Here is a 22,837-nt window from a genome sequence, read left to right on the forward strand (position 1 = left end):
AGTTCCACATTCACCTGAGGAAGGAGGAAGCCTCCGAAAGCTTGTGGATTTTAAAATAAAATTGTTGGACTATAACTTGGTGTTGTAAAATTGTTTACAATTGTCAACCCCAGTCCATCACCGGCATCTCCACATCATACCCTGACATGGGGATGGAAGTGCCGGGGACTTTTACTTTTAAGAAACGGTGTGGGTTTTTTTTATTGATTATGGTGATTTTGTTTCAGACAGAACTTTGCACAGAGAATTGGCCATTTTTCAGTTCACAAGATCAGCACAGTTGAGGTCAGGCATTTGGCCAGGTTAGCCCTTCTGTCCAGACAAAAACCCTACAGTGCCCCACTCCCCATCCACGGCATCCTACCGTGCCATCAAGTGTTTGCCTCCACTGCTCTATCTGGAAGTCCATTCCTTGTGTAGTCACTCTTTCCTGTTCTAAATTTGACTTTCACTCGTTTGAATTTGAGGTCTCTGGTCCCACTGTCACTGTTTAACATGAAGTAGTGTTCTAGATTTAAATTTTCCATATCATTTATTAACATACAAACCTCTCTGAGGTACCCCCTTAGTTGCCTCCTTTCAAGACTGAAAAGTTCATGTTTCTCTGTTCTTTTCTTTTATAACTCAGTCTTCTGAAACTAAAAAGAAAAAGGAGGAACTTGTATTTATATTGCGCCTTCCATGACCTCAGGACGTCCCAAAACGCTTTACAGCCAATGAAGTACTTTTGAAGTGTAGTCACTGTTGTAATGTAGGGAAACGCCACAGTCAATCTGCGCACAGCAAGATCCCACAAACAGCAGTGTGATAATGACCAGATATTCTGTTTTTTAGTGATGTTGGTTGAGGGATAAATATTGGCCAGGACACCGGGGAGAACACCCCTGCTCTTCTTCGAAATAGTGCCCTGGGATCTTCTACGTCCACCTGAGAGGGCAGACGGTGCCTGGATTATCTTAACTGGCTCCATAACCGTTGGATTTATTGTGCCCCTGTGTTTGGTGCTGAACTCTTCTGACAACTGCTGTGGCAGAGATTGTTTGAATTATTTACAGTAAAAAGCTGCCCATGTAAGAAACACACTGGATCAGCGACATTTAATACCAGGACTGTCGAAGCAGGAGCCTTAGATTTTGATAGGATAGGAAGGTGAGCACTCATATTCTCCGGGCTCCTCAGTACTCCTTTATTTTTTTCTCCTTTCAGGCCACACACTGTAGCTTGAGCACAGCATGTCGCTGAGAAGGTCACTCTGTGCTGTGAGCTGGCAGATGCTGAATTGCCGAGACCCAATGCAAATCTAATCAAAAGCACGTTGCTTGCCATTCAAGCTGATGCTTGAAGCAGTGGGAATCAAAATGAGGTTGCTGAGAAGGACAACTTAATAGGAAACTCAATGTATTAACTTTCTTACTCATTTACTGCTCCTTGAGACTGAATTTCCATCACAACTATCAGTGTGTGTGTGTGTGTGTGTGTGTGTGTGTGTGTGCGTGCATGCCCACAGTTTGTCTGCCAGCCCTATCTGGGGAAGTGTAACTAAATTCATAGCAATGAATGTTATAAATTTAAAGAAGGTTTATTTTAGTATGAAAGGAAAGCTGATTTGAATCTCATTTAACAATATATGGTTTTATTTAAATTCAAGAAATATTCTGCTCTTTTCTACCTGCTACCTCTGGGATTTATTTTGCTAGGCTGTTTCCCATTGTCAGGAATTCCTCCTATTCCGATGCAGCCTCATCGAACCCAATATTGGTCTGCTGTCGGAGTGGGATAAGGAGTCCCGCCCGAGGAGATGTGTTTCCAAATGGTATGAGGAATGATTGTGTACCACTGGCAAATCCCGTTTCCCCTCCGGCAGGCCTATTTCTGGGAAGGGGCATCTGTAGCATTGGAAAGGCTTAGCAGTGGACAGGCAGGTCAGATCCAATCACACAGAAGAGTTTCCCTACAAAGGGAATGGGGGAATAAAAAGACTTGCATTTATACAGTGCCTTTCAAGACCTCAGGATGCCCCAAAGCACTTTACAGCCAATGAAGTACTTTTGAAGCATGGTCACTATTGTAATGTAAGAAACACGGCAACCAATTTGACCACAGCAAGCTCCCCCAAACAGCGATGAAATAAATGATCAGATCATCTGTTTTTAGGTGTTGGTTGAGGCATAAATATTGGACAGTGACACCGATGAGAACTTCCCTGCTCTTTTTCGAAATAGTGTCATGGGATCTTTTACGTCCGCCCGAGAGGGCAGGCGGGGCCTCAGTTTAACATCTCATCCGAAAGACAGCGCCTCCTGGCAGTGCAGCACTCCCTCAGTACTGCACTGGAGTGTCAGCCCAGATTGCGTGCTCAAATCTTTGGAGTGGGACTTGAACCCTCGACCTTCTGACTCAGGTGAGAATTCGACCCCCACCGAGTCATGGCTGACACTTTATTTTCTCTTAAATTCTAGGGTTCAAAGATTTCCCAATGGAAGCCGTGGCTTGTGTTGAATTCTCGTTTTTTTCAGCTTTAGATTCTGTAATCAAAGCGAATATGTGGAGGCATTACGTATGAATGGCAAATTTATACTGGGTTCAGTTAGCAACAATCTGAAAACAATTCTTTTATCTTTGAGTCTGATATCGGGGGAGGGGGGAGAATTAACAGTCCCACCAGTCTGCCAGTTGCCTACACTTACAGTCAGATGTATTTGCAATTGCTACCGGTTTCTAAAATGTCAAATAAAGGCAAGCTTACGGTCTCTCATCAACTATCTGAAAATAATCTGTTGAGAGAGAATTCGTGGCTTCTTCAAAGAAACTTGCTTAGTGAGGATCAGCTCCTTTAGTTCTGAGTTATGAGAAGCTGTCTGGACCAGGTATATCTGAGCACCAGCCCAGGGTTCTTGAGTTAACTTGCACATCAGGTCATTGCATTGAGGCAGATCTTCAAGAGGACTAAAACCCATGAATTGCTTCATCCAAGACTAGGAATCTTAAATTGATTTGTTATCCACAATTGATTTGTTAAATTGGACACAAAAAAAAGAGTTTATTCTACCGATGAGTACTTCATCGCTACCTTATCTGCTGGATTTATTCTTGCTTCTGTAAAAATTTACATCTGATAATAAACATAGCCTGATATATATGGTCTAATAGCATGATGTATTTTTACCTACTGGAGAAATCAGGAGCTTCACAGTTGGGGGACCTGTATCATGTAAAGTCGATAGAAGCGTAGATTACTCACCCTGAAATTTAGTGTCATATGTACAGCAGTAAAATTACATTTTAAGTAGGAGGATTGCCAATCACTGCTGCCTTTTGCAGATGTGTGATGGGGGGATTTGTGGGTTGTTCTAGATGAGTCGGTATGGGCTGCGAGGTGTGTGCCATGGAGACTTGAGGCGCAAGAAGTTTAAATCCATGTTCCATTAATTTGCTTATATTCAAAATATGCATGCTGGAGCTCTGATTTATCCACCGATGAAGCAATAAGTCCTGTCCTTTCCAAGCCCTCCGGCCCAAAGAAATTCAAGCAGGACAAACCAGTGAACAGGAAATAATAAAAGCAAATAGAACATGGGTTTCCTGGGCCTAGCGGGCCAGCTTGCCAGGGCTCACGGGCTGGATATGGTCCACCATTTGGACACCCCTGTTCTAGAGGAATGAGCTAGGATGGGCCAACTAGCCTACCTCGTCGCTATTTATGTTGTGAAGAGTGAAGCTGTACTATAGCTGTGAGGGGGATCGTAGGTACTGCTAGACGAGAAAAGACCAAGGTCCATCTAGTTCGCCTTCTACCATCCTGGTAGTCTCATGATACAATGATAATGGAGTTGTTGACTAATCACAGCAATCAATCTCCATCGATTAGTCTGCAACAGACCCAGACATGAAGCGAGGAAAACCCCCAGTGGTGGAGAGCTTTGGGAACCATGGGTCCAAAGTCACCTGTTTCCTCCCAAGCCTGTTACACTCACCACATGTCATGTCTTAAATTACTCACGTATCTTGTAAAGGGTCGACAACAAAGCCCCATCAAATTGACACACTGTAGGCCTCAGGTCTGTATAGAGTTAGTGGCATTTTTTGGTAGAAATTGCAAGAGATTAAAGAGTTAATATATATATTTGAAGAAGTTAGGGAAGAGATAGCCGAGGCACTATTACATATATATAAAAATTCATTAGAAAAGGGAACAGTGCCAGAGGACTGGTGGACCGCCGATGTTATTCCTATATTTAAAAGGGGAGATAGAAATAGTCCAGGGAACTATAGAAGTTAGCTTAACATTGGTGATAGGAAAGATAATGGAATCCTTACTCAAAGATGGAATCGAAAAATACCTAGAAAATAAAAATATAGTAAAGAATAGTCGGCACGGATTTCGAAAGGGAAGGTCATGCTTGACCAACTTTATTGAATTCTTTGAAGAAGTAACAGAAAGGGTAGATAAGGGTGACGTAGTAGATGTAATATATTTGGATTTTCAAAAGGCCTTTGATAAGGTACCACATAGTAGACTCATGACTAAGGTCAGAGCATGTGGAGTCGGGACAAGTAGCAGAATGGATAGCAAGCTAGCTACAAAACAGAAAACAGAGTAGGGGTTAAAGGTAGTTACTCAGACTGGCAAAAGGTGGGAAGTGGTGTTCCACAAGGATCGGTGCTGGGACCACTGTTGTTCACCATTTACATAAATGATTTGTACTCAGGACTCGGAAGTACAATTTCAAAATTTGTCGATGACACCAAATTGGGGGGTATAGTAAATACTGAGGGGGACTGCGACAAAATACAGGAAAACATTAATTAACTTGCAGAATGGGTGTGTAATTGGCAAATGAATTTCAACATAGATAAGTGTGATGTGGTGCATTTTGGTAGGAAAAATAAGGAGGCCACGTACTGCTTGAATAATAAGAGTCTAAATGGGGTAGAGGAGCAGAGGGATCTGGGGGTACAGATACACACATCACTAAAAGTAGCGACGTAGGTTAATAAGCAAACCATAAAAAAAGCAATCTTCGCACTGAGGTTCATTTCTAGAGGGATAGAATTGCAAAGCAGAGAAGTTATGGTAAACTTGTATAGAACCTTGGTTAGACCACACTTGGAGAATTGTGCACAGATCTGGTCTCCATATTATAAAAAGGATATAGAGGCACTGGAGAAGGTGCAAGAAGATTTACTAGGATAAAATCAGAACTGAGAGGTTATACCTATCAGGAAAGATTGAACAGGCTGGGGCTTTTTTCTCTAGAAAAGAGAAGACTGAGGGGTGACCTGATAGAGGTCTTTAAGATAATGAAAGGGTTTGATAGGCTAGACGTAGAGATGATGTTTCCACTTGCGGGGAAGACCAGTTCTAGGGTCATAAATATAAGATAGTCACTAATAAATCCAATAGGGAATTCAGGAGAAACTTCTTTACCCAAAGAGTGGTTAGAATGTGGAACTCACTACCGCAAGGAGTAGTTGAGGCGACTAGCATAGATGCATTTAAGGGGAAGCTAGATAAACACATGAGGGAGAAAGGAATAGAAGGATATGCTGATATGGTTAGATGAAGTAGGGAGGGAGGAGGCTCGTGTGGAGAATAAACACCGGCATGGACCAAATGGCCTGTTTCTGTGCTGTATGTTCTATGTAATTCTGTGTAATTTGGTTGGTAGGCAGTGTGATCTCTGCTGACTAATGGTAGCAGTACCGTGTAATTTATACTTGAAAATCAATAGAAACCAAATCACTTACAATAAACACATCAATTCCATCACCTAGTGTAGTGTGAAAATGAGATTCAGAGCCTGTGTTGGCTCCTGACCATTGCTAAGTGTCTCATCCTCAGATCTCTTTGGGAATGATGGATAAAATCTACTTAAAATAACAACATGTTTTAGCCCAAAACTCATGTTGGGGCAGTGGGAGGAAATTGCCTTCTCTGTTGGTAGAAATAAAAACTGTGGTGTGTGGGTGGGGGGATTTTAAATGCTGCTCTTACAGACCTTTGAATAATCGTCCTGCTGTGAAAACAGAGATCATATTCCTGCAATTGAATTTGTTAATAGGATATTTCACTTTGTCTGCTCCCTCCTGCTGTTTGTCTCTTCCTCTCTCTTCCTCCTTTCTTCCTCTTTTCCCTTTCCATATTTCTCTGTCCCCCTTTTATCTCTCTCCCCTTTCTTTCTCCCCATTTCCCTTCCTCTCTCACTCTCTTTCTCCCTTTCTCTCTCTTTCCCTCTCCCCCTTTCCCTTTCTCTCTCTTTCTCCCTCTCCCCCAACCTTCCTCATTCTCTTACCCCTTTCTTCTCTCTCTGTTTGTCTTTTACATTTTCCAAAACCCAATTATAAGGAAATCAGTAAGTATTTAGTTCATTGGTTAGTGTTTTTTAGTGGTTAGTGTTTTAGTGTCAGATAAATAGTAAAGTGCCTTAAAGCTAAACAAACCGTTTAAATAACTGTTAACTAACATGGCAGGACAGCTGGGGCCCGTCACATGCACATCCTGTGCCATGTGGGAACTCCAGAACATTTTGTGTGTCCTGGAAAACCACATGTGCAGGAAGTGCCACCAACTGCTCGAGTTCGAGCTCAGAGTTTCTGAGCTTGCGGGGCGGCTGGCGTCACTACAGTGCTTACAGGAAGCTGAGAGTTTTATGGATAACATGTTTCAGGAAGTGGTCACCCCGCAGCTACAGAGAATTCAGGCGGAGAGGGAGTGGGTGACCACCAGACAGACTGGGAGGAACAGGCAGGTAGTACAGGAGTCCCCTGGGAGTGTGGCACTCACAAACCGGTATTGAGTGTTGAAAACCAGTGAGGGTGATGACACCTCGGGGGAGTGCAGTCAGGAGCAAATCCACGGCTGCACAGGGCGGCAAAACAAATGCAGTTGTTATCGGGGACTCGATAGTCAGGGGGATAGACAGGCATTTCTGCAACCGCTGACGTGAGTCCTGAATGGTGTATTGCCTCCCTGGTGCCAGGGTAAAGGACATCACTGAGAGGGTGCAGGACATTTTGAGGGGAAGGGGAATAGCCAGTCGTGGTCCATGTGGGAACCAATGACGTAGGAAGGAAAAGGGTCGAGGTCCTGCAGTCAGAGTTTCAGGAGCTAGGCAGGAAGTTAAAAAGCAGGACCTCAAAGTTAGTAATCTCTGGATTACACCAGTGCCATGCGCTAGTGAGTATAGGAATAGTAGGGTAAGACAGGTTAATGTGTGGTTGGACCAATGGTGCAGGAGGAAGGGCTCAAAATTCCTGGGGCATTGGGACCAGTTCTGGGGCAGGAGGGATCTGATCAAGAATGACCCGTTGCATCTCAACAGAGCTGGGACCAATGTCCTCGCGGGGAGGTTAACTACTGCTGTGGGGGAGGATTTTAACTAATTTAGCCGGGGAATGGACAGCAGGATGAAACATTAGGAAGGAGAGAGGAGAAACAAGGTGCAGAGAGGACTGGGAGGGACAAGTAGCACTGGAGTAAAAAATAGTTCTGAAATAGGAGGGATCAGACAGGGAGAAAATGCAAGGCAGTCTATGAGATTGGAGTGCATGTGCGTAAATGCACATGGTGTGGTAAATAAGGTTGGTGAGCTGCAGGGACAACTTGCCACACGGATCTATGAAATAATGGCAATAAGAGAGACTTGGCTCAAAGAAGGGGAGGATTGAGTACTTAATATTCCTGGCTACAAGGTATTCAGGAAAGACAGGGAAGGAAGGAAGGGGGGTGGTGGTAGTATTGATCAAAGAAAGTATTATAGCACTGGAAAGGGATGATGTCGTTGAGCGGTCAAAGACAATCTGTATTTGGTTAGAATTAAGGTACAATAGAGGAGCTTATTACGTTACTGAGTGTATACTATAGGCCACCAAATAGTGGGGAGGAGATAGAGGAGCAAATTTGCAGGCACATTGCACATGCACGATCTGTAGAGTAGTGATAATGGGGGTCTTCAGTTATCTCAATATAGACCGGTTCAGCAACAGTGTAAAGGGCAAAGAGGGGGAGGAATTCCTGAAATGTATACAAGAGAACTTTCTCAATCATTGTGTTTCCAGCCCAACGAGGAAGGAAACAGTGCTGGATCTGGTTCTGGGGAATGAAGTGGGGCAGGTGGAGCATGTTTCAGTGAGAGAGCATTTGGGGAACAGTGATCATAATATCATTAGGTTTAGAATAGTTATGGAAAAGGACAAGGAACAATCAAATGTGAAAATGCTTAACTGGAGGAGGGCAAATTTTAGTGAGTTAAAAAGGAATCTTGCCCAGGTGGATTGGAATCAAAAACTGTTCGGCAAAACAGGAATTGAACAATGGGAGGCCTTCGAGGAGGAGTTGGTTCGGGTACAGAGTCGACACATCCCTACGAGGGGGAAAGGAAGGGCATCAAAAGCTAGAGCTCCCTGGATGATTAAAGATATAGAGATTAAAATGAAACAGAAAAAGGAGGCTTATGACAAATGTAAGGTTCATAATACAGTAGAGAACCAAACTGAATACAGAAAGTACAGAGGAGATCTAAAAAAGGTAATAAGAGGGGCAAAGAGAGAGAATGAGAATAGATTAGCGGGTAACATAAAAGGGAATCCAAAGGCCTTTTATAAACCCAGAAATAGTAAAAGGGTAGTCAAAGGAAACATGGGACCGATTAGGGACAAAAAAGATCTTCTTGTGGAGGTAGGGGGTATGACAGAGGTACTAAATGAACACTTTGCATCCGTCTTCACTAGAGAAGAGGATGCTGTCATTGTAGCAGTAAAGGAGGAGATAGTAGAGATATTGGAGGAGAGGATAAAAATAGATAAAGAGGGATTACTTAAAAGGTTGTCAGTACTCAAAATAGAAAAGTCACCCGGTTTCCAATGGGATGCATCTTAGGTTACTGAGGGAAGTAAGGGTGGAAATTGTGGATGCTCGGACCACAATCTTCCAGTCCTCCTTAGATATGGGGATGGTACTGGAGGATTGCAAATGTTACACCCCTGTTCAAAGAGGGTGAGATGGATAAACCCAGCAATTACCGGCCAGTCAGCCAAACGTCGGTGGTGGGGAAACTTTGAGAGACAATAATCTGAGACAAAATTAATTGGCATTTGGAAAAGTATGGGCTAATAAATTAAAGTTGGCACAGATTTGATAAAGGAAAATCGTGTTTGACTAACTTGATTAAGTTCTTTGATGAAGTGACGGAGAGGGTTGATGAGGGTAGTGCGGTTGATGTTGTGCAGATGGACTTTCAAAAGGCATTTGATAAAGTGCCACATAATAGACTTGTTAGCAAAATTAAAACCCATGGGATTAAAGGGACAGTGGCAGCATAGATACACAATTGGCTAAGAGACAGAAAGCAGAGAATAGTGATGAATGGTTGTTTTTCAGACTGGAGGGAACTCTACAGTGGTGTTCCCCAGGGGTCAGTATTAGGACCACTGCTCTTTTTGATTATGTATTGATGACCTGGACTTGAGTATGGAGGGCATAATTTCAAAGTTTGCAGATGACACAAAACTTGGAAAATTAGTAAACAATGTGGAGGATAGTGACAGACTTCAGGAGGACATAGACAGGCTGGTGAAATGGGCAGACACATGGCAGATGAAATTTAACGCAGAGCAGTGTGAAGTGATGTATTTTGATATGAAGAATGAGGAGAGGCAATATAAATTAAATGGTACAATTTTAAAGGGGGTGCAGGAACAGGGAGACCTGGGGGTGCACATACACAAATCTTTGAAGGTGGCAGGACCAGTTGAGAAGGCTGTTAAAAAAAAAGTATATGGGAACCTGGGCTTTATTAATAGAGGCATGGAGTACAAAAGCAAGGAGGTTATGCTAAACTTTTTTATGGAACAATAGTTAGGCCTCTGCTGGAGTATTGTTCAATTCTGGGCCCCACACCTTAGGAAGGATGTCAAGGCCTTAGAAAGGGTGCAGAAGAGATTTACTAGAATGGTACCAGGGATGAGGGACTTTAGTTATGTGGAGAGACTGGAGAAGCTGGGGTTGTTCTGCTTAGAACAGAGAAGATTAAGAGGAGATTTGATAGAGGTTTTCAAAATCATGAAGGGTTTTGATAGAGTAAATAAGGAGAAATTATTTCCCTTGGTAGAAGGGTCAGTAACCAGAGGACAACAGATTTCAGGCAATCAGCGAAAGAGCCAGAGATGACATGATGAAACATTTTTTGAAGCAGCGAGTTGTTATGATCTGGAATGCACTTTCTGAAAGGATGGTGAAAGCAGATACAATAGTAACCTTCAAAAGGGAATTGGATAAATACTTGAAGGGAGAAAACTTAGAGCTATGGGGAAAGAGCAAGGGAGTGGGACTAATTGGATAGCTCCTTCGAAGAGCCAGCACAGGCACGATGGGCTGAATGGCCTCCTCTTGTGCTGTACTCACTATGATGCCATGATACTATGATGCCATGATACTATGATAATATCTGGCCTAATTGCTTTAAGTCCATCTATCGATATTGAACCAGTACGTCAGTGCAAACAAATGTCATTTAAACAAAATTATTAGTTATTCATTCTTGGGATGTGGGCATCACTGGTAAGGCTGGCATTTATTGCCCATTCCTAGGTGCCCATAGAAGTTGGTGGTGGCGGTTTGATACAATTAAGTGTCTTGCTAGGCCACTTTAGGAGGCAGTAAAGATTCAACCATGTTGGTGTCAGATTGGAGTCACATAAAGGCCAGACCGGGGTAAGGACAGCAGGTTTCTTTGCCTAAAGGACATTAGTGAACTAGTCAGGTTTTTACAACAATCCGACAGCGTCGTGGTCACTTTTACTGGTATCAGTTCTTTTTTTACTTTCGGATTTGTTCAACTGGTGGGATTTGAACTCACGTTTTCTGGATTATTAATCCAGGCCCATGGATTACTAGTCCAGTAACATAACCACCACACTGCCGTACAGATAGAAAACAGTCTCAAAATGCTAACTGCTTCTGAGCTGCAGCTTGAAATTGACGAGCATACTCCAATCTCCAAAGTTCTTTGACCAAACCGCGATTAAACTCTGGCTTACAGTGATTAAACTTTCTAGCCTTTCTAGAAGTGAATATGGTTAGTGTAACGTGATACCATGTTAACACTATGTAAGCAGTGTGCAAGGGTGGGTTGCAGGAGAAGATATCACATCAGGATTTTAGAGGACAGTGTTCTCACTGGAATCACTGTGAAAGAGCTGAGAGCCAAAATAGTTGTATAAAAAGCTGAAATAGTAACATTGAAAAGAGCTTTGAGGCAGTAATTCACTTGCTGGGTTGTGTTGATCTTCAGAATCTCCTTGAGCTTTGCTAGTGCTGTTCGTAACATTACCATAAGCACGCTATTGAATTAGTTAATTGTAACTCATTACCAACCACCTGTGGTAAATTAATGTACATTAATAATGTTATGGAGTACTGCACTGTCAGAAGTGTCGTCTTTCGGATGAGACATTAAACTGAGGCCTCGTCTGCCCTCTCGGGTAGACGTAAAAGATCCCATGGCACTATTTTGAAGAGGAGCAGGGGAATTCTTCCTGGTGTCCTGGCCAATATTTATCCCTTAACCAACATCACTAAAACAGATTATCAGGTCATTTATCTCATTGCTGTTTGTGGGATCTTGCTGTGCACACACTGGCTGCTGCGTTTCCTACATTACCACAGTGACTACACTTCAAAAGTGTTTCATTGGCTGTAAAGTGCTTTGGGACATCCTGAGGTCATGAAAGGTGCTATATAAATGCAAGCTCTTTCTTTCTTTACCCACCTTCTGACATCCAATCGCATCTGAATGGTTTGTTTCGAAGGTATAGTTGAACTTTCTGTACAGCTGATTCCAGTCACATTTCCCTTTGTTGGAAGGAATTTAATTGAAATGAGGATGGTGATAGAATACTAAAGATATAATACTGTGTCGTATTCTAACTGACATTGTTTAAAGTAAGTCACAAATCTCATTTGTGACCTGGGTTCAAATTCAGTTCCGACTGACAGGATGTAAGTCTCTTTCGTCTGCTGGTAAAGAAAGAAAGACCTGCATTAAGAGCACAAGAAAATGACAAAAATGTCCTCAACAACAACAACTTGCATTTATATAACGCCTTTAACGCAGTAAAACATTCCAGGGCACTTCACAGGAGCGATTATCAAACAAAATTTTGACACCAAGCCAAAAAAGGAGATATTAGGACAGGTGACCAAAAGTTTGGTCAAAGAGGTAGATTTTAAGGAGAGTCTTAAAGGAGGAGAGAGAGGTAGGGCGGTTTAGGGAGGGAATTCCAGAGCTTAGGGCCGAGGCAGCTGAAGGCACTGCTGCCAATGTAGCGGTTAAAATCTGAGATGCGCAAGAGGCCAGAATTGGAGGAGTGCGGAGTTCTCGGAGGGTTGTAAGGCTGGAGGAGGTTACAGAGATAGGGAGGGGACGAGGCCATGGAGGGATTTGAAAACAAGGATGAGAATTTTAAAATCGAGGCGTTGCCGGACTGGGAGCCAATGTAGGTCAGCTTTGGATGAGCTCAATTTTATGGAGGGTGGAAGATGGGATGCCGGCCAGGAGAGCATTGGAATAGTCAAGTCTAGAGGAACAAAGGCAAGGATGAGGGTTTCAACAGCAGATGAGCTGAGGCAGGGGCGGACACGGGCGATGTTACGGAGGTGGAAGTAGGCAGTTTTGGTGATGGAGAGGATCTGGAGCTAAATGGGAGTTATTTTTAATTTGTGCATGTTGAACCTCTTGTACAAATACAGTAATATTTTCTGAGCTGCAATCACACAAGGCGGAATAAAGGGAGAAAGGGTAATGTTTGAACTTGTAACAATTGTGTTCGAATTGGGGGAGGGGAATGTGTCAGCACAGACAGTGCGGCAGGCTCTGTGCAATCCTGAAGTACTTTGTCAGGGACATAGCGCGAGTTCTTACTGGTTGCTAAGCTACGGCAACTTAATGTGCTTGAAAGTGGATCATCGACCCATTGGAGGAGTGTGAGGGTAATTGTTTCATAACTAGCAATCAAAAAGTAATAAACCACAGCAAAGGCATTGTTTTGAGAAAAAAAGTAATTGTGCACCAGACTTGGGAAAGAAAAATATTCTGAACGTTGTGTTGCGAGTTATTGAAACGGAGAAATCTCCCCATCCCATTCATTCTCCCCTCCCCATTTGTTCTCCCCATTCGTTCTCCCCCTCCCTCACCCAAAGGACACTGGCTCGTACTAAAATATGGTTCCAGGACTCTCTAGCACCCCTTCAATCCCTTCATGTGTTTCGGCTACACCATCACAGCAAAATCAGACGCTGTCCAACCACGAGCACTCGAACAGCACCATTCACTCAACAACGTCTCTGCCGCGGGAACCCCGGCTGATTCCACCCCCTCAAAAGCCCCGTGGCGCAGAAAACAATTGTAGTGGCTGAGTGAGACCGGGTAACTTGAAAAACAAGGAAAGAAAGACTTGCATTTCATGACATCAGGGCATCCCAAAGTGCTTTACAGCCAATGAAGTACTTTTTGAAGAGTAGCCAGTGTTGTAATATAGAAAACACGACAGCCAATTTCCGCACAGCAAGCTCCCACAAACAGCAATGTGATAATGACCAGATAATTTTTTTTAGTGGTGTTGATTGAGGGATAAATATTGGCCAGGACATTGGGGAGAACTCTCCCGCTCTTCTTCAAAATAGTGCCACGGGATCTTTTGTGTCCACCTGAGAGGGCAGACGGGGTCTCGGTTTAATGTCTCATCCAAAAGGCGACACCTCTGGCAGTGCGGCGCTCCCTCAGTACTGCGCTGGAGTTTCAGCCTAGATGATGAGCTCAAGTCTCTGGAGTGGGGCTCGAACCCACGACCTTCTGACTCAGAGTGAGAGTGTGACCCATTGAGCGACGGCTGACAGATCGCCAAACCTGGCCTGTGCGGCGCAGTGCTACAGCTGACAGTGGATTTTCCCACCAAGCCATTGGAGGAGCTGGAGAAAAGACCTTTTCTGAAATGACTCTTGACCGATACTACCTCTCCGACCCAGACTGCAATAAATTCTAGATCTTCGTCCCAGTCTAGATATCCCTCCTTGGCCTCACCCCACCCTATTGCTGAAGTGAGCGATTAGGAGAAACTTCTTCTTCACACAGGGTTTTTTTGGAGAGTGGGATGCTTTGGCACAAGGACTGGTTGAGGCAGAGACCATTGCATCTTTTAAGTGACAATTGGATCAACATTTCCAGCAGAGGAAGATACAGGTCTATGGGAAGAGAGTAGGGCAGTGGGATTAGTTTTGAAATTGTTCTAGCAAAGCAGTCATGATGGGCCAAATGGCTTCTTTGAGTTCTGTAAATTTTTGTGGTTTTATGATTGAAATCCAGCCCAGACTAACGGGATAAAAGCCAGCTCAGTGTGTTGACTCTACTGATCCTGCATGAAATGAGTTTGGACAGTTTTGATCCACTGATTGTAAGACCCACAACACTAAACTGGCTCTAACTATTCTTTTCTCGTTCCAAATGCATGAGGTTATTTTGTGAAAGCATACAGAGCACCTTCAGTCTCAAATCATTGTGTGCCGTGTCCTGTAGAACAATAAGTACTGTGCACAGTTCTGGTCTCCATATTATAAAAAGGATATAGAGGCATTGGAGATTGTGAATCTTTTTTGCACCATGATGATACCAGAGGATATAATTATCAGGAAAGATCGAACAGGCTGGGGCTCTTTTCTCTAGAAAAGAAAAGGCTGAGGGGTGACCTGATAGAGGTCCTTAAGATTATGAAAGGGTTTGATAGGGTAGTCGTGGAGAAAATGTTTCCACTTGTGGGGGAGTTCAAAACTAGAGCTCATAAATACAAGATAGTCACTAATAAATCCAATAGGAAATTTAGGAGAAACTTCTTTACTCAGAGAATGGTTAGAATGTGGAACTTGCTACCACAAGGAGTGGTTGAGGCGAATAGTATAGATGCTTTTAAGGGGAAGCTAGATAAGTACATGAGGGAGAAAGGAATAGAAGGTTATGCTGATAGGGTGAGATGAAGAGGGTGGGGGAGAGGTTCATGTGGAGCATAAACGCTGGCATAGATTAGTTGGTCCAAATGGCCTGTTTCTGTGCTGTACAATCTATGTAGCTCTGTGTAACTGTGTAAGTACCTGTACTTTTATAGCACCTTTTTATGTAACACAACGTCCCAAATCTATTCAGAGGTGAGAAAAAATAATTGGACGCCGAGCGGCAGCAGAATGGTTCGGAGTGGTGACCAAAGGCGAGATCAAAGAAGTAGATTTTAAGGAGGCTTTTGAAGGAAGGGAGAGAGGTAACAAGTTAGAGAGGTTTAGGCAAAGCTTTCCAGAGCGTGGAACCAAGACAGCTGAAGGCTGTCACTGAGGGTGGAGAGGAGGAGAGTACAAAGCAAACCAGGGTTGGAAGAGGTGCGTCCTGGAACATTAGGCTGAAGAAAGTCACAGAGTCAGGGAGGGGTGAGGCCACGAAGGGATTTGTAAATGGGGGGGGCATGGATTTTGAAATTGATGCTTTGAGGGATAGAAGCCAACGGAGATCGGTGAGGACAGAAATGATAGGGGAACGGGCCTTGGCACAGGAAGGGATGCGGGCATCGGAGTTTTGGGCAAGTTGCAATTTGTGAAGGGCAGACCTTGGGACATGAGCAAAGAAAGCGTTAGAGTAATTGAGCATGGAGATGGCAACGGCATAGGTACAGGTTTCAGGGGCGAGGTGGGTGTTGTTGCTTAGGGGGATATTGGTGGTGACTAGGTGCCAGGGTCAAACAGGGCAGAGAGGCAAGTTAAGTTTAGGTGCAGAGATTCCTTTGGCAGGAGCAGGTGTTATTCCTTTTTTTAATGTTAACTTTAAGAGGCTGCAGTAAAAATTGAAAGATTGAAATGTGAGGAATAAAACAGGAATGCTGAAAATCTCAAAGAGCGGAAAGTGCTAGAAGCAGATAGCATCTGGAAGCAAACAACTGGTTAATGTTTTTGCTACGATTCATCATCAGAACAGATGAGCTTGTGACTTACTGAAGGAAGTGTTTTATGTGCGTTCTTTTTAATACCTGTACATTGGACTTCAAAAAAAAAATGGGTGAGCTGAAGTTGATGGTATTGGCTTGAGAGAATTGTTACCGGATTTAACTCAGAGGCAAAATCAATTTGTTCAAAGCGCTGAACTGCTTTAAAATATTGTCCGTTTTGGGGCTTTCATTTTCTGCCACTTCTGAAGTTGCTGGAAGCTCGAAGTTGAATTCCCTGACCGCCGTCCCTCGCAGCTATAACTAAAGACCCTGGAGGCTAAATTGGGCTGTGCAGCGCCCATTTTGTAGGCACTACGCAGACTCCGAAGGACCCAAGGTGGCATCCAGAATGCGCGCGCACACTACTAGCGTTGGCGCCATCTTGGTAAAGGCGTTCGCGCAAGTGCAGATAACGAACACTGGCACCATGTAAAGTAGGGAAAATATGCTGTAGATCAGTGTGCAACGCTGATTTAAAGGGGCAGATGCGATTTTGGAATTTCGTGCTCCAGCCAACGCACTGTCTTAACCTCGCACAGCTGAACAGGTCTGAACAGCATGGAGGATACTTCACCAGCGCTATTAAAAGGGATCATGCAGGAGTTACAGGTGAGTTGCTCGATTATTGCTTCTGGCTGCTGATATATTTGTACCTGTTTTTGGAGGTCTCCTATACTTGAACACTTGGACTAGGGGACAGAGCCTAAAAATTAGAGCCAGGACTTGCAGGAGTGAAGTTAGGAAACACTTCTACACACAAAGGGTGGTAGAAGTTTGGAACGCTCTTCTGTAAATGGCAGTTGATGCTAGCTCAGTACGACACTGGAGTTGTTCACTAATCATGGCAATCAATCTATCAATTAGTCTACAACAGACCCAGCTCCAACTACACTGTCCCGAACTCTGTCTCCTCCCTGAACCTTCACTATGTTGAAATAATAATTCATTGCACCATCTCCGACCCTAACTCGTTCTTTCCCAGGAGCTCAAAGCTGTGAAAATCTTCAGCTCCCTCAATTCTCCTACAGTCTGGGAGCTTTTAAAACCCAAGATTGTTAACACTTAGCCGCCATCTCATCATTTACCTCGTCTCCTCTTCCCAACTCCCTCTGTGAGGTCGTGCACTGTGGGCCTCAGCTTCTCACCGAGAACTTTTCGTTTTAAGAGAAGGAAAAGTATAGAAAAAAGGTGAGCTGGCCGCTCTTGGGTTGTGCGGAAGAAGCTTGAAACCTGCAGGTAACCTGCCTTAATGCAGAGCCAGGAAGAGCACCTTTTAAACTGCGGCCCGTGCTTGCCCCACCTCCCCACCCGCTCGCTCCCTCCCCCGTACTCACCCGTGGCCTTCAGCTGGCATCTGAACCGGCCGGCATTGGTTGTACCCCCAACAGGCGAGCTGCGTACCCTCAATCTCATTCATGGGGGAGTCCAGAACAAGGGGGCATAATAACCTTAAAATTAGAGCCAGGCTGTTCAGAGGTGGTGTCAGGAAGCACTTCTTCACACAAAGGGTAGTGGGAATCTGGAACGCTCTCCCCCAAAAAGCTGTTGAGGTTGGGGATCAGTTGAAAATTTCTAAACTGAGATTGATAGATTTTTTTGTTAGGCAAGAGTATTAAGGGTTACGGAACCAAGATGGGTAGGTGGAATTAAGATACCATCTAATTGAATGACGGAACAGGCTCGAGGGGCTGAATGGCCTCCTCCTGTCACTATGTGCTTTGCAGGCCTCTCCGTTGCAGTTTGGTTCAAGCCTGATATGGTTTGCGATTCATACGGAGTCTCGTTGCTTAATGGTTTGGAATATTTATTGTCAGCTGATTTATTTTGTTTGAAATTTTTAATAAAAACCTCAACTAATCCCAGGAGCCTTCCTTATGAAACGAAATAATGGAAATTGCAATGTAGGAGTCAATAAATTTCAATAAAAGATTCAAAAGGATGCTACAAATATGAATTATTTACAGCAGTTTGTCTTTGTAAAAGAATATGTTGACAGGAAGTTGAGAATTAAGACATCAGTAAATTGAATTGATGGAGACAGGCAATGCGTCTTCTAAACATAACTGCTCATATCCATTCAATAATTAAACAAATTAAAGCTCTGAATATTTCTTGCATCCTATTTGCACTGCACTATTCAAGCCAGCAGAAACCCAGTTACGACCAAGACTGCCTACTTCCACCTCTGTAACATCGTCCGTCTCCGCCCCTCCCTCAGCTCATCTGCTGTTGAAACCCTCATCCGTGCCTTTGTTACCTCTAGACTTGACCAGTCCAATGCTCTCCTGGCCGGCCTCCCACCTTCCACCCTCCTTAAACTTGAGCTCATCCAAAATCCTGCTGCCCTATCCTAACTCACACCAAGTCCTGTTCACCCATCGCTCCCTGTGCTCACTGACCTACATTGGCTCTCAGTCCAACAACGCCTCGATTTTAAAATTCTCATCCTTGTTTTCAAATCCTTCCATGGCCTCATCCCCTCCCTATCTCTGTAACCTCCTCCAGCCCTACACCGCCCTCCCCCTCCCTCCCCTCGAGAACTCTGCGATCCTCCAATTCTGGCCTCTTGAGCATCCCCGATTTTAATCGCTCCACCTCTGGCAGCTGTGCCTTCAGCTGCCTAGGCCCTAAGCTCTGGAATTCCCCCCCTTAACCTCTCCACTTCTCTCTCCTAAACCTCTCTGTCTCTCTACCTCTCTCTCCTGCTTTAAGACGCTCCTTAACACCTACCTCTTTGACCAAGCTTTTAGTCACCTGCCCTAATATCTCCTTATGTAGCTCAGTGTCAAATTTTGTTTGATAACGGTCCTGTGAAGCGCCTTGGAACGTTTAGGTGCTATATAAATGCAAGTTGTTGTCGTTGTCCTGTATCGTTCTGTGATTCTCCTTCCGTACAGAAGGTGTGAGTCCCTTCAGAACCAGAAACCCTGCACCATCAGAAGAGGAGGGGAAAAAACTTAATGGGAGATAAAACAGGAAGTAACCTCACACTTTAGCAGAATGAGCTCTATAAACATTTATCGGTCTTTAGGAATGAATGTCGAATGGTTTCCCTGTCGTTTAATATCTGTAAGAGATCCTGAACGGCTGAGTATTGAGGTAACAGTACTGCTGTAACATAGACTTCCTTGAGAGAGTTTGTCTGCATCGTTCTAAATGAGGTGAAGTGATTTGATTTAGGTTTTAGTGCATTCAATGATGGGATGTTTATAGTGTATAAAAGACTGAGTAATTTGATGGTATCAAACCCAATAAAATAAGGTCAGGGTTTGAATGAAATCGGCCACGTTTTCCATCAACTGCTCCTACTCTGCTTCAAGTGATGTGATGCGTTACAGTTTAGGGGTAGCTAACAAAAAATTCAGTTCATCAGTCATCACATGCAGGCTACAGGGAGAAGCTGTGGAAGGAATCTGCTAACAGCACAGATCAATGCACCAGCTATGTACAGTATATTTTTATAGACGGGCCTTTCCTCATCCTCGACACTTGCGTTCTTGGAATGGGAGAGTCAGTATCGGTGTCGGCCATGGCTCAGTGGGTAGCACTCTTGCCTCTGAGTCAGAAGGTTGTAGGTTCAAGCCCCACTTAAACACGTAATCTAGGCTGACACTCCCAATGCCAGTACTGAGGGAGTGCTGCACTGTCGGAGGTGCTGCCTTTTTGACGTCAAACCGAGGCCCTCTCAGGTGGGATGTAAAAGATCCCATGGCACTATTTCGATGAAGAGCAGGGGAGTTCTTCCCGGTGCCCTGGCAAATATTTATCCCTCAACCAACACCATTTAACTGCTCATTCCTTTCATTGCTGTCTGTGGGACCTTGCTGTGCACAAAATTGCCAAATTCAAGAACATAAGAAATTGAAGCAGGAGTAGGCCATATTGCCCCTCGAGCCTGCTCCGCCATTCAATAAGATCATGGCTGATCTTCGACCTCAACTCCACTTTCCCGCCCGATCCCCGTATCCCTTGATTCTCTTAGTGTCCAAACATCTATCGATCTCAATCTTGAATATACTCAATGACTGAGCACCCACAGCCCTCTGGGGTAGAGAATTCCAAAGATTCACAACCCTCTGAGTGAAGAAATTTTTCCTCATTTTGGTCCTAAATGGCCGATCCATTATCTTGAGACTATGAGCCCTAGTTCTAGACTCTCCTGCCAGGGCAAATAGCCTCTCGGCATCTACTCTGTCAAGCTCTCTAAGAATTTTATACATTTCAATGAGATCACCTCTCATTCTTCTAAACTCCAGAGAATATAGGCCCATTCTACTCAATCTCTCCTAATAGGACAGCCCTCTCATCCCAGGAATCAATCTAGTGAACCTTCATTGCATCCCCTCTAAGGCAAGTATATCCTTCCTTAGGTAAGGAGACCAAAACTGTACACAGTACTCCAGATGTGTTCTCACCAGAGCCCTGTACAATTGCAGCAAGACCTCCTTACTTTTATACTCCAACTCCCTTGCAATAAAGGTTAACATACCATTTTGCTTTCCTAATTGCTTGCTGTACCTGCATGTTAACTTTCTGTGATTTGTGTACAAGGACACCCAAATCCATCTGAACACCAACCTTTCTTAGTTTTTCTATTCTTCCTACCAAAGTGGATAAGTTCACATTTCCCCACATAATACTCCATCTGCCACCTTCTCGCCCACTCACTTAACCTGTTTATATCCCTTTGCCTACATAACAATGACTACTCCAAAGAAGTAATCCACTGACTATTAAAAAAAAAACTTTGGGACCTCCTGAGAATGTGAACGACATTACATAAATGGAAGTTCATTCTTTCTTCACCTGCGCGATGAGTTGAGCGGCCTTTGCTAACCCGTGACTCTGCTTGCATTCTTATGAGAGAAGGTGCACAGAAAGAACATGCAGAAATACCGTTGGAACACACAACATGTTTAGCGGCATTTTAATTTTACCCTTTTGGCAGACCGAACACATTATTGGGACTAGCTTAGTGGTATAAACTGGGCGACATGGACATGTTGGGCCGAAGGGCCTGTTTCCATGTTGTAACTTCTATGATTCTATGATTCTATTAGTCACTGGGTCACATTCCTGGAACTCCCTCCCTAACAGCATTGTGGGAGCACCTTCACCACACGGACTGCAGCGGTTCAAGAAGACGGCCCACCACCATCCTCTCACCCGCTTCTCACGAGCGACTAGGGATGGGCAACAAATGCCCAACGGTGCCATCCCGAGAATGAATATATTTTTAAAAATGCATGCTGGGTGAAAGTTCCTTTCTAATAGATCCCCGCCATTTTGACACGCAAAAAACCACATACAAGTGTGAGCTGCACAAATAAAGTAAGAAGTTAGAACTAAATAGTCAACGCATTCTACATGGCAGAGCCATCGGTCCTGCGGCCCCACCCTCGCCCATAAAAGGCACCTGCCCGGGAGACCTTTAAAATGGGTGAGCTTGGTCTCACCAACAATTATCCAACTATCTCCAAAAATGAGGCTGGTCGAATAACACTCGTGATTAAGATTGTACTTTTGTCTCAGATTGGATGACATTACACTATTGATGATGCTGACTTGCTTTCAGCTGAAATAAATGAATTTTTCTCTCTCTCCGCTTTTAAGACGCTCCTTAAAACCTTTTTAACAATTGCAGTTGTAAAGAGTTTATATTTACATTAACATTTTGTTCTGTTCGATCCCATGTTGCAATATTATTTCATTTAATCGTAGAGTGCCGATGAATCATGAGAGAGGAAGAGTAGTTGGCTGATTGAGTTACTGTGGCTATTGCTGGCAGGGCTCTGAATTCACATTGTTAGAGATACAGTCATTAAACTGAGGATGTTTAAGTATCAACTGAGGGATTTTAATAGAGTAAATAAGGAGAAACTGTTTCAAAATGGCAGGAGGATCGGTAACCAGAGAACACAGATTTATGGTAATTGGCAAAAGAGCCAGAGAGGAGATAAGGAGAATATTTTTTACACTGCGAGCTGTTATGATCTGGAACGCACTGCCTGAAAGGGCAGTGGAAGCCGATTCAATAATAACTTTCAAAAGGGAATTGGATGAATACTTGAAGTAAAGAAAATTGCAGGGCTACGGGGAAAGAGCAGAGGAGCGTGACTAATTGGATAGCTCTTTCAAAGAGCTGGCGCTGGCACAGGCACGATGGGCCGAATGACCTCTTTCTGTGCTGTATGATTCTATGATTCTGAGAGAAATGTGGGAACGTCGTGGCCACATTGCGCAATCAAGGTGATGAGTTTACAGATTTTTTTTTTCATGATAAATGTGAACAACAGCTTGCATTTATATGGCGCCTTTAATGTAGTAAAACGTCCCAGGGCGTTTCACAGGAGCGTAATCAGACAAAATTTGGCACCGTGCCACCTTTAGGAGATATAAGGACAGGTGATCAGAAGCTTGGCCAAAGAGGTAGGTTTTAAGGAGCGTCTTAAATGAGGAGAGAGGCGGAGAGGTTTCGGGAGGGAATTCCAGAGCTTAGGGCCTAGGCAGCTGAAGGCACGATGAAAATCGAGGATGCGCAAGAGGCCAGGATTGGAGGATCGCGGAGATCTCAGATTTACAACGGAAAATGTTGATGCAAAAAGTGTGACCAAAATGTGACCACAGGAAGTCAAGTCCCACGGACAGGAAGTGTACGCCGACACCAGATTTTTAATATATTCGTAGATTCTGGACATGCAAATAGCGTTTCAAATGCCGACAGCTGATTATAAGAAAAGGAACAAAGTAGAATTTATTTTTCACATTCTGAAGGCTCAATGACTTTGTCAATTTTCAGATGAATTTGTTTATTGATCTG

At 43.8% G+C, this 22,837-nt stretch overlaps 1 protein-coding gene across 6 annotated transcripts in view; it reads left to right on the forward strand.

Annotated features, from left to right (window-relative positions):
- Positions 1-22,837, forward strand: part of tdp1 (tyrosyl-DNA phosphodiesterase 1) — a 167,320-nt gene that overhangs the window by 98,965 nt on the left and 45,518 nt on the right. The window lies entirely within an intron of this gene.

Source organism: Heptranchias perlo, chromosome 10 (assembly GCF_035084215.1).
Source record: "Heptranchias perlo isolate sHepPer1 chromosome 10, sHepPer1.hap1, whole genome shotgun sequence".
Classification (NCBI taxonomy): domain Eukaryota; kingdom Metazoa; phylum Chordata; class Chondrichthyes; order Hexanchiformes; family Hexanchidae; genus Heptranchias; species Heptranchias perlo.